Raw genomic sequence first — 13,337 nt, forward strand, 5'->3', positions numbered from 1 at the left:
TTCATTCCTAGTAAACACTGATGAATTCAGGATGTGGTCTGGAGCGGAAATTTATTTCTTTCTGACTGGAGATTTCAGTCCATTGGCAACTATTTTAGTAGTTTAATTTAATTCTACACTATCCATGAAACCTCTGATTGAGGTTATGATATGTGCATCTACAAGTAATAATAATAATAATAATAATAATAATAATAATAATAATAATAATAATAATCATCCGTGACACTACAGCCCTTGAAGGGCCCAGACCAACCACTCAGCTGCTGGCCTCTCGTTCATGCCGAGTCAGAGGTGGGACGATCATCCAACCAGAATGGAGGTATTGTGTGGTTAGCACTATAATCCCTCCCAGCCGTTATAGCTGGCTTTTGCAACTGGATTTCGCTACCTATCATAGCTCCCCAAATGCACCACGATGCTGGGTGGACACCAGTCTCATGAGTATTAACACAAAATTTTACTGATTAACTTTATAACTTCTTTACTGTGTTAATATTAGAAAAATTATCTTGGTGAATAGTTTCAACGTGGTATTTGTCATTGTCCAAAGCCTAGTCGACAATGATTAATACCATGTTGAAACTAGTCAGCCAGGTAATTTTTCTAATATTAACACAGTAAAGAAGGTATAAATTTAGTCAGTGATTATACAGGTGTTAAAAGAGTGTATCCAACAATGAAGACAAAATTTTAATTCTGCTGACCTCTCAAATGATAGGCATGCAGTCCTTGGGTTTAATCAGAGATGAGACTCGTTCTGTTTAAAAATTAATATGATATTCTGCTGTAATCATTCATTTACAAAATTTTATTTTGTAATGTCTACATATCTCTATTTACATGACACTTCAACAAAATAATAATGTATTTTCTCATTTTAAGTATACCTATAACCAAAGATGAATGGAAACATATAACAGAAGACCATGAGAAGAAGTGGAATGTTTTTAACATTATTGGTGCAATGGATGGAAGGCATATCTGCATTGCCTGTCCACATAGTAGTAGATCCCATCACTCTAGTTTATTTATCCTTGCTGAGCAAACTATAAATTTACATGTGTAAACATTGGGACATATGGTCGAATTGGTGACAGTGGAGTGTGTGCCAAAAGTGCTTTGCAGTGCTGTTTGATTGATAGGAAAGTTTTAAAAGTATCTGGTGACAAGCAGTTGTCCAGCTCTAACAGTTCACTTCTGCATGTCGTACTTGCTGAGGACGCTTTGTCACTGAGTTACAACGTTATGAAGCTCTATCCTTTAGCAAATGTAACAGAAGAGGAAAAAGTATTCAATTATAGATTATCTCCTGGAAGAAGAATTCTTGAGAGCACATTTGGTGTTTTGACAAGTCTGTTTATGAAATGTCGAATACATGCACATTTAGAAAAAAGAAACTCTGGAAAATGGCAACAAGCTTTGCTTTGGAGTTTCGGATTTTTCTTAATATTTTATTTTGCTTAGCACAAACACTTTCAAAACCCCTCCTTACTAATGAGTTAACAGGGAAGAGTGTTACAATAGGAAATCAAATTTGGTAATGTAATATACTCATTGATATCAGTCGATCTTCTTAATGTATCCAGCTGTTTGCTGACAACAATAACTCCACTATAGTCCACTGTAGTCTATTCAGTTGTTGTTTTTCACGAGAAATGAGGGGTATTTTGATCGGTGTTCATTATAGATGCCTGTTGCTAGTAGCTAGAGTTGGGGTGTAGTCAATATATACTGCAGGGCTGTGTCTTCTGCAACTGGTACTGATGATTTTAATTTACTTCTTTTGTGGTTTATGGATGGACAGTATAGAAGAATGTGTTCCAGATCTTCATCATGATTATTACACCACAGACAAGTAGGAGTATCAGAAATGTGAAATCGGTTTAGGTACAAATTGTGTGACAATGTGACCTGTTCTGGCTCTTGTTAAAAATGTTTGAACATGTCTGGGCAAGTTTTTGTACATTTCCTTTGTCAGAAGAGAGCCAATTGTTGATCCATAGATACTCACTGACATTGACATGACAATACTCATTGACATGATCACACAAGTTCGAAAATCGAAAGAATACTGTCTGGTGCTGTGTAACATAAACCTTTGAAATTCCATTGCTGTAATAATTTTAAATAAAATGTTATTAAATATAATTTTATTGTATAACAATACTCCGAGATATAAAATACATAAAAATAGTTACTGAAATAATACATTATTTGAATGGCTCCATTGTTACGTCAGTTATAATGGTCGTTAAGATGAGAGAAAAAGAGCATGTGAGCAAACTGAAAGGTCGCGAATTTGCGAAACCTAGTGTTCCTGGTTTATACAGAGGCACTTTAGCTGACAAACAAACATTCTCATGGGAGCAGATAAAATTTTAATTTTTTTCCATCATATTAATAATGCGAAAACAAGTGCTTATACAAATTTTGCCCATTCGAGTGCAATTACGAGGGCCGTCGAGAAAGTAAGTTTCCCTGGGGCCATTTACAGAAAGAAAACACAATTTCATGGAAAGATGTACTGGAACAGATACAGCAATTATTGAGCTATTTTTCAACATATTCTCCACCGAAAATAATAAATTTGTCATATAGTGGAATCAACTTTTGTACCCCTGTGTCATAGAAACTGCCGCTTGAGACCAGAACCAGTGTGTGACAGCCGTCTGCATCTCTCTGTTGATCCCATTGTATGATAATTTCCTCAATTCCGGTGAGGAATGTGTTGAAAAATAGCTTTACAATTGCTGTATCTATTCCAATAAATATTACCATGAAATTGCGTTTTATTTCTGTTAACGGCCCCAGGGAAACTTACTTTCTCGATGGCCCCTCAGAATTATGCTCGAGTGGCCAAAATTTGTATAAGCACTTGTTTTCACATTATTAACATGGTGCAAGAAAAAAAATAACTTTTTATCTATCCCCCCATGAAAATATTTGCTTGTGAGACATGTCGACAGAGATGCTAGTGCAATATTTTGGAAGCAGAGAGGCAGCAACATACAATACCATTATTGTTCAGTGAATGAAATTTTGCTCAAAAAATATTAATACTTGATTTGTTCCTATTTATTACTATTATTGTTGTCCTTTTGAGGCCCCCGATGGTCACAGTGTTTGCCCATGCATTAAAATGGCACTTGCCTTCTTGTATAACATTTATGGTTTCTGCTATGTTTTGTATATTTCCAGTCTTTTTTTTTTTGCCTATTTTTATAATCTTTGTGCTTTGAATTGTACAACATTTCATGTGTCTCATAATACGAAATTAAAAGTTTTATGGTTATCACAGACCATGTGTCCTTACTGTTTGCCATTTTATTGCTTGTTAGTTACAGATTTTATCAAAGGAATGATGATGACTGTAACTTTTATCACAGATAGATGTGGTCAGAAATGCTGTATTACACTGTAAACATTTTTATCGTATATATTTTATCTAATTTTTGTGACACAGATTTTGTTGGTGTAATATAGGCCTATGTCATATCTCTGTGCAATGTGTCACATAGACTTAGCTAACTGCTTATCAAATCCGCCTTACCTTGTCACTAATTTCGGTAATGCTTTAGGAAATGGTGTATACTGGTGTACTTGTACTAAACCTTGTATTTAGAATGCATTTCCATAGCAAGCACAAGTGGTGGCTATATTCGAGTTCAGATTCTTAATTTAAATACCTTGCAGATTGAAAGGGACGATATGGTACACTTAAATGAACAGAAAACCTACACCTACTTATTATGTTTTGTGATTAAATGCACGATAAATTAGAAAATTAAGTTGGAAGTTTGAGCAGTCTGGCAACATCACTGCAAACACACTGCTCTTTCTTCTCGTAAAACAGATATGAGAGGTGAACGAACTCAGATCTGTCTGCCTTAGTGAACTACCTCCCACTTCCCTCTCCACATTGTTCAGTAGCTTGAAATTAGTAGTTTTTAAATTAAATTTACATGCAAAGCATCCACACTATTGAAATACGCCAGAGGAATAAATTATTCTTTTTCTGTCGATATGGACAAAAATCATGATTGTACTCGCAATAATTACCGAATAAGAGGGTGTTATACATTTGGGAAAAAAACATTTTTTGCTGAGAAAACTATACTTTCCACCAATATGATATTATACTTTTTTGTAACATACAACATGAGTTATTTGCTCTGAAAATCTACAGGGTTATTTCATTTCCACTCTGTATATATGCTGGTCTCACTTCCACATGCTTTAGCTAACCATACGATACATCTGTTTTCATAGGACAGCCATGGCGAAAATGTGATCGTGCGCCGAGCCACTGTGTAAACTGCAACGTGCATAGCCCCTATGGAGGGAGATGGACACCCAAAGGGGAAGTGAAGCAACTGTCTGACTTATTAACGGATTTTCATTTTCCTTACGTCAAGCACTTAAATATAATTATACACAGTATAAGGTTACAAACTAATGTTTAGTACATGTAACAAAGAAAAAAATGAATAAGAAAACATAGGACACGTTATCACAACCTAAAATTAACTGTCTTCAGAATGTCTCTGCGACAGAGTTTCAAAATCAGGAATTATGTCACTTACTGCCAGTCGTAGTTGATCAGGAAGGTGTTTAGTCTGTCAGTCGTGATCTAAATTTGGTTTTTACTATTTTCATTGTTGAAAATAATTTTCACAAATGTAAGATGTAGCGAACATGGCTTCAACAGAGCAAGCGAAAGAACGAAGCTTCGGATATTTATTTTTTGACAAAGATTTGAAAAGTTCAACATTTATCAAGTCCTTACATCTAGCTTTCATTGTAACATCACATTATAAGTCTGTGAGCTAACCGCTAAAGAAGGGTCGACGTACAGAGATGATGATGATGATGATAATAATAATAATAATAATAATAATAATAATATAATAATACTGTGAATTTATTTCAACTCAACAATAGGATTTTATTCTTCCAACAATAATTCCTTTCTACAATTCACCTGAAACGCTCTCGTCAACAATAGGATTTTCACTCAACACAGTATTCGTTATAGCACTCCACTGACGGCAATGACAATTTACTTGAACTATTACGAACAACAATGAACTATTAATCTTAACTAATATTTACAAAGCACTATTTACAAATCAGAACTATCAGTTCTCAGTTCACAGTTCTTCTAGCTCAGTCACTCGAGTTCACAGTATCTCGAACCACAGACCTCCAGAGACAGTTCACTGTACTCGAACTCAGGTCCCTCCAACTGCGGTCCACTGCACTCGAACTCAGGTCCCTCCAACTGCGGTCCACTGCACTCGAACTCAGGTCCCTCCAACTGCGGTCCACTGCACTCGAACTCAGGCCTTCGGATGCTGTCACAGTTGCGGACGCACACTCGAGCCGAACTCCGGTACACAAGACTGGCTTGCTTGCTCTGGCTTACTCACTGACTGGCTGACTAATCAACTGAAACTGCTGCTGCGTTCACTTGCGCGCGTAATTTATACTCACACCACAGTTTCTGGAAAGTACGACTTCTCGAATTATCTCGCACGCTGCTGCTCTTCGGACGGACTTCTCTAGAAGATTCGGGAGGGTCCGTCCCTCCTTCACTCCGCAAATAGCAGCTGCGCGCGCACTCTCCCCTCTTCGCGTTGACGTAATACACCCCCTCTCTTCTCTCCGACGCGCGCCGTCCCTCAGTGCTCCGTGGAGCCGTGTCGGCTCACGCGCGATCTGCTCTCTTGCGGGACGCTGGTCGTGAGTTCGAATCTTACGTCGCTGTCACAATACTTAACCTTTTAATGTTTCATGAGTAACATGTAGTATAATGCCGTTTTATATTATACAACCGTTTTTCTCGTAATACTTGTGAACAAATCATACATTTAATATTCTCATCATATTGGCAGCAAAAAAATGCGTTCTCCCATTCCACTTGAAACTTTAGTTTTTGTAGAGGTACATAGTTTCGAGAGAGACATTGCGATGATACGCCACTCGCACGTCAGAGACAAATACAAATGGAACGGAGTTTGACTCCAGTGAGTGAGAGAGTGGGGGTTGGAAGAGGTAGGAAGCAAGGGAAATGCATAGCTATCATTGCGAGCCACAATGTGCTCGCGAGTCACATTTTCGCCACGGCTGTCGTAGGATAATCGTTCACCTCTTCGGAAGTTTATTTTTTTAATATTATGGAGAAGTTCGCAGATGGCTATAAAAAAGGTTCCAAACAAGTCATGGAATTTGTGTGTGTGTGTGTGTGTGTTTGTTTTTTTGTTTTTTTGTTTTTTTTTTTTATGAAAAGGAACTCTAATCTGAGCTTGTGTCAACCACAAAATTTATCAATAGCACGTGATATAGGTTTTCATGAAAAAAAGTATTTTTCTGTTATTTAAATAGAATACTTGATGACTACAAACTGCGAAATATTTAGAGGCTATAAATTTAGCTAGGAAAAAAATGAAGTCATTTTATTGCAAATTTCTCGCATGGTATGCATAGAATCCATGGCTATGCACAGATTGCATCCCTCCATGTGATCATATTCAGATCTACTACCACGACCAAGGCATTGCAATATGGATCAGTCTCCTCCAGATGAGAGAGAGAGATATATATATATATATGTGTGTGTTCTTTTTTCAGGTTTCTTTATTTCGCTTAAGACTAAAGAGGTTCTGTCATGCGCCCCGAAGAAGGGATTTTATAGTGAAGTACTGTACATTGTTTTATGAAGAAGCATTTTCTTCAGTGGCGTGCAGTCAGTGGACTAATAGGACTAGCCTAGTCCTCTAAGTATCATCAGCTTATAAAATTTATTACATTTCGTGTTTGAATTTTAAAAAGTTTCAAGACATGACAATTGACGACTTGAATTTGTTTCCTCCCCTCAGCGCTCAACGTCTGTAGAATTGGACTCGTCCAGCCCGTGTGAACCAGTCAGCTCGGACTGGACTAGCGTCAGATAAGGCCTCCCCACACCGACGCGAAATATTCGCATCGGTGGCGAATGTTTCGCTTCGCAAAGTTGCCACTGTCTCAGTGTACATTGCGGTATATGAGTGTGCCCACACCGACGCGAAAGTATCGCCGGACGGCTGCGAATCTGCAGCGTTGAAATTTATATTCGCCGCCTGCGCGGTTTATTTCGCTCCCGCCGCGACTTTTCTGATAGTGTTCTGTGAGAAATTGTAAGGAAACATCCAGTTTTATACGATTTATTCTAGAGGATTACAAGTAAGGAAAAAGGGCAATGTGAGATGCAATCCAATTGGAAATTAATGAAAGTGGTAAGTTATTCACATCGTTAACATATCTTAAGAGAAAAATTGTAGCCTACATACAGCCTGTCTATAAGAATAATTTCATATTCGCATCTTTGTTGACTTTTATCAGTCCTTCAGTATATCATAGCATTGCTTAGTACATAAATATAATTCTAGAGAACTTACCTATATGAACTTTGCGTCATTTAACATCTTACTAAGGTTTAATAGTTCAAACTTAATAATTTTCATAGTTTAGGGAAGGTTTCATTCTTAAAAGCAAACATACTGTATAAGCCTATATTTAATAGCAATTTTTTGTCAGAACTAATCTCATTCATATTTTATTCCCATGAAATACTCTAGGAACTTTTGTATTAGCTAGTACAGAAGAGTTGTTTCAATAAACATAAATAGGCCTATTATTGTTTTCATTAAACCTTACAGATTCGCACTATATCTCCTAACATTAGTACTCGCGTTTTGTGTCACTACAGCTCAATCAATAATAATCAATGTTTTGGACTTAAGCTAATATTTTTATTTTATTATGCGATATTTGTCTACATAATGTTAAAATAACCGACTTGCAATTAATTTTTAAATATTAAATACAATATTATAGGATTGTTGTTTAGTCAATTTTCCGAAGAAAAGTCTGAACCTCACAAATGATACCAAGAAGGCACCATTTATGAGGCAGCTAGGCCAGAAGATAATGGAGTAGGGTGGCCAGTTCCTTTCCCATTCCATTTCATACATCGCCGAAAAAATTAGCAAAAATCTACACCTAGCAGATACTGCTTCACACTTACATTTACACATAAACAGGATAATTTTATTAATTATACGCGAATATCACAACTTGTGGGACAAACCCCTCCCATATTTTAGACTTGGCATCATCTCTTGTATTCCTTCTCTTGAGGGACGCATTATAAGAGAATCAAAGAAAAGTTAGAAAAGACGAGACGAAGTAGAGTTTTTTCTGTTTTCGAGATTTTGTTGCGCACTTACACAGGTGTATTGTGAACTATTTTTGCACGATCATAGATTTATAACTGCAAATACTGTATGAATTTTATGATACTTTCTGCGTTGAGAGCGCATTTTAGTGAATGTAGCCATTATATATTCAAGGCAGTATTAGTTTGCTAAAAAGTTTAATAAAAGTCAGTATGGTTTTCTTTTTGTATCTAATGATGAAAAAAAAACATGAAAAATATGTTATTGAGGGGGTTTTACGTATTATATTACATTATAATAGAAACGCGGACAATTAAAATATAATAATTGTTTCCAAATGTGAATGTATTGATTTCACGGCTCTAAAATTATTTATATCGTGTTAGGAGTTTGTTGAACGTACTCTCATCAATTCCTAGAAAATTGCTAAATGACCGAGAATCTTCCAGTGTCATCTCTCTGAGTAGGAATAAAAAGTATATTACCAATAAAGGATCTTTTATTTCATTCCACTATTTTCAGTTATTTATATGTCCTGGGATGGTAATTCATGTTATGAGGGATTCTCTGTATATTCGTTTCATAGGTAATTTATCTTTTCAGATACCTTTAACTTCTTGTTTCTGATGCACTTTTGTATTTTTCTACGTGGACTTCACTTTCTCACCCACACTTCTTTCTTTTTTCTATGTGTTCTCTCCTCCAGAGCTGTAAGTTCTTTGACAACGTTTGCAACCGCAAGCACAACATCTAAGGCTAAATACTAGGTATCATCGTTCGCCATTTTGATTCTCTTCTTTTAATAATTTAATTAAATATATTCTAATATTTCAGTTACATTTATTTTAATAATGTAATTACATTTATTTTTAACTGCATTATTTATATTTTAATTACATTTTTTTTTAATATTTATTATTACATTTCAAAGCACATACGACTAATTAAAACAGTTTAAGCGATGGAAGTATTTTGTAAGCGGATTTGAAATCAGAGCAAAGATTTCTGTATTAGCAGACAAGAGATTGTCTTGAGTTCTTCGCCAAGTAAAAAATACTCTTTTCTTTAACTCGCCGTAACTTTAAAACCAGTAAAGATTTTGAATAGCGGCAACTTTTAAAAGTAATTTCCATTCTTTCTCAACATTTCATTCGCTTTGACCCCCCCCCCCCATCTAACGTGGAAATAATCACTTCTGAAGGTCTAAAGGCCTATTTTGAACAGATCACTTCCAAATTAGTATCTCCCCCCCCCCCCGCGTTTTAAAAACAATTTTGATTTCAAAATTTGTTCCATGCTTTCCTCAGACATTGGCCTGCCAATCATAAAAATAACAGTGCGATTGATTGACTATCATAGGAGCTACGACATGATATTCCTCTGCATACGCGAAATTTGGTCTCCGTCAGCGCTGCGAATATTTCGCGTCTGTGTGGGGTAACGTGCAAATTTCGTTGCCGCTTTATACGCGAAATATTCGTCGCCGCCATGCCTGCGAATATTTCGCGTTGGTGTGGGGAGGCCTTTAAAGCTGTTCCCTTGCCTACGTGAATAGGGCACGGCCGACTTGATGTTCCCTTCGCTTTTTTGTATAAAGCGAGCATCAAGTCGGCCGTGAATAGGGATATCTTATGCGAAGTTTTACCGTCAGATGGCAGGAGCGTTCCATTCGGCGCAACATGTAGGGCTACGTTTTGTCATATGTTACAGTTGATTACGTTTTCCCCCAACGAACACAGAATGCATAGAGCAGACATGAACAGCTTGGAGGAGAAGCCGCTTTTGTAGACCGTCGCCATTATGATGCTACCAAAACATTGGGCTCCCGGTTAGCACATGGGCAGTTGATTGTGATGTTGCATCGTTGTTTTAATTAATAAATAAAGTAATTTCAATATGCCTACATGTACTGCGTATGCTGCACAAACAGGTTTTCAAAAAAATTCCTGGAATAACTTTTCAGAGGTAAATATGCATGTGTGAAATGTACTTATTACCGGTAGATAATGAATGATTTAGCCTAGGTTAGTCGGTTAGATTCGTATTGTTCACGTATTTGTTTGATTAAGAGAAAGGATTAGTGTATTGATATTATTGTAATTAATTTTTATAGTCACTAAATCAGACACGCTTTGTAAACTTAGCATTTACGAGCGAAGCTAACCTAACAACCCATGTTGGAAGTTTGTGTCGAGTGCTATAGAAAACGGGTGTACCGAGGTTTCTCTTAAACCGAATGCACGTATTCGTTTGATGAAGAAAAAGAAATAGTGTATTAATATTATTGTAATTAATTTTTATAATCACGAAATCAGACTTATGCTTTGCAGACTTAGTAGCTTCATTAACTCGGTCGTGAACTGACTTGACCCACTTGGTAATAAAACTTCACTTTTGTTCGCCGTTATAATCTAATTATATACTATAAACGAAGAGCCTATCAAATATTATATGGTTAAGAGCATTCTATTTTTACTCTAAACAAAATCGGGACATCTATACGAAATACTGGCAAAAGGAAGAGAATGATAATTTGCGTTAAGAAGTAAGTTTCATTATTAAATCGAAGCAAATGGATCAACCTATAAAAGTAATTGTTATAGGGTAGCATTTTTATTGGACTAGTAGCAAAATAAAGTCAAACTGTTATCTTCCTTTTTTATCATTATTGTTTGTTTAACCTCCCAGATTACTAAATACCATACTGCAATTTGAAGAGCTGCCAATTTAAATAACCTGTATATATGTGATTTATCGATGACAGTTTCGTAATTTTTGCTAAAAATACGTGCATAGCGATTCTGTATTACGAAACAAACAAGAAAGTGTGAGTCCTACAAGAAATTAGGGACATATGGAATTATTATTATCATAAGATCTTTTATAACGTAATAGCTATTTTGCAATGTTTTGGTAGCAACAAGATGGCGTCAGGTCCATCAAATCGGCTTCACTCCGTCCAATGGTATTAAGATGCTAGTGTCTACTCTATTGTATTCTGTGCTCGTTGGTTTTCCCTCATGTTGCTTTTCTGTGCGTGTCAAAATTATATTTGCAGTTATTTTGTATAACCTAGTATAATTTAATATAATTCAATATTTTCTTACCTCATAATTGAATTTAATTTACAATAAATAATAACGTAAACCTGTATAATATTGAGCGATTCCCCGAGATGGGTGGGGAAATCTGCAGTATGCAGAATATAAATACGAGTAAATTGAATGTTCATGAACCAAAACGAGAACTTTGAGAATAATATGCACGAATAAAAAAATAGGAAATATGTCGAAAGTGAATATTGCCCTCTTTAATAATTAGTATTTAAGAACCGTACTCTAAAAACAGGATATGCAGCCACCAATGTGTTTTTTATAGGGAAGAGACTATCGAGATTGAATTCCTTGCATTTTTTCTGTAGTTGCAGAAAGATGAAATGCAATTTTTAATAGGATGATATAATATGATCGCAATAGTATCACGATTAGTAGTGTGTTTTGTAGGTAAGGACACATAGTTTTCAATACTGTATGGGATGATTTTGAAACTTTGAACTTCAAACATGGCTTTAATAATTAGGGTACAGTACATTAAAAACATTATTCACGAAGTGGATTTCACTAGGGATAGTCCTGGATAATAAACATTCCAGTTTATCAAGAGTTTACTGCAGGCGTAAAATTCGGAGACTCGTACAACTACCGAATATAATCTAAGCTAACATAGTTCGCTGTCGAGGTTGCATCGTTTTTATTAATTTTTCTTTTTCCTCTTCCAAAATGAAACTATAGTCAACAATTCCTTACTTGAAGTAGTTACTTTCGAGGCCCAATTTTATTACTTATATTTTTTTAAGATTTAAAGCATATATTCAAAATATTTCGGGACCTGATTGAAGACAAAAAGCTTTCCCTGGTTTTTACATATAGGAACATAACAAAAATTTGCAATTTTTAGTTGTTTTTAAGAGTATTTAATATACTAATACACTACGTAGATCCTCAATGTTTATATACCGAAAAACAAATGCACACGCAAAGCGCATCCCTCATAGTACACGTGCGCTACCTGTTGGTGCTAGTTCAGGATATCCCTATAACCCAGATCACATATAGATTGCTCATTCCTATGTTGAAATCGGTTGCACTTTGAAGAGAACAACCAGGATCGCCACCCGTCCGCCGTAAATTAACACGAGATGGCAGAAGAATAATATTAGTACGTTTATTGTTTTTGTGCATTATCAGTTAAATATTGAAAGTGTGCCTGTGAAGTATAACATGGATTAAAACAATACTGTGTGCTTTAGGCCCGTAACGTACTTGAAGAGTTTTCGCTAGCGAGAAGTGTGTTGCGCGAAAGAGGCGAAGAGCCTTCCTCCACAAACTTGGCGAGTTCTCGCTATTTCGTAAACATGGAAAGGGATTCGTTTCGAAATGCAAGTCCATTGCAGCTCTTACCTATAGCATCGTCTGAATCGTCGCCATCCGGCAGTGGTACCAGTCACGATTGCCAACAATCACAATGTATTTTGGACCGTTTGTTAAGCATCGGTACTTCGTTTGGAAGTTTTATTGTTTTAATCCTGTTGTTTAAGTGAGTTAGTGGCTGTTTATAGGTTGTCAGACTTTTCAGGCAGGACAGTGACTAAAATAGCAAAATTTTTTAAAGATATCGAGTTAGGAGAAGAGTAATTTCCAGAACTTTATAAAATAATTATGCTGCCTAATAGCTACAATTGCAGTGAGCACCTCCACAGCTGAACGTACTTTTTCCTGTTTGAAACGCGTAAAGAGTTACGGCACAGTCTAGTATATATAGTCACGAAGTTTGAGTTGTGAGGATGCTAGGAACAATAGACTGTACCGGTATTATTTCGCATTGTCTGTAAAGAGGCGATATTAGCGATCCTAGTGGTTAGCAACTATCTATGGATGCATATTTACTACGTATTGAGCTTCGTGACTCTACTGTATATACTAGACCAGTGGTCGTCAGCATTCGCTGAAATGTGCAACGGGTATGTGGTGCCGTCCAGTGTGCACGGTCGTGCAACAGGGAGCGATAGAGAGCATACCGGCTAGCAGCTATGAGAGCACTATAGTGCACTGCGTTTTC

At 36.3% G+C, this 13,337-nt stretch overlaps 1 protein-coding gene across 2 annotated transcripts in view; it reads left to right on the forward strand.

Annotated features, from left to right (window-relative positions):
* Nucleotides 1-13,337, forward strand: part of Polr1C (RNA polymerase I and III subunit C) — a 90,952-nt gene that overhangs the window by 56,884 nt on the left and 20,731 nt on the right. The window lies entirely within an intron of this gene.

This window comes from Periplaneta americana, chromosome 5, assembly GCF_040183065.1.
Source record: "Periplaneta americana isolate PAMFEO1 chromosome 5, P.americana_PAMFEO1_priV1, whole genome shotgun sequence".
In the NCBI taxonomy this organism is placed as follows: domain Eukaryota; kingdom Metazoa; phylum Arthropoda; class Insecta; order Blattodea; family Blattidae; genus Periplaneta; species Periplaneta americana.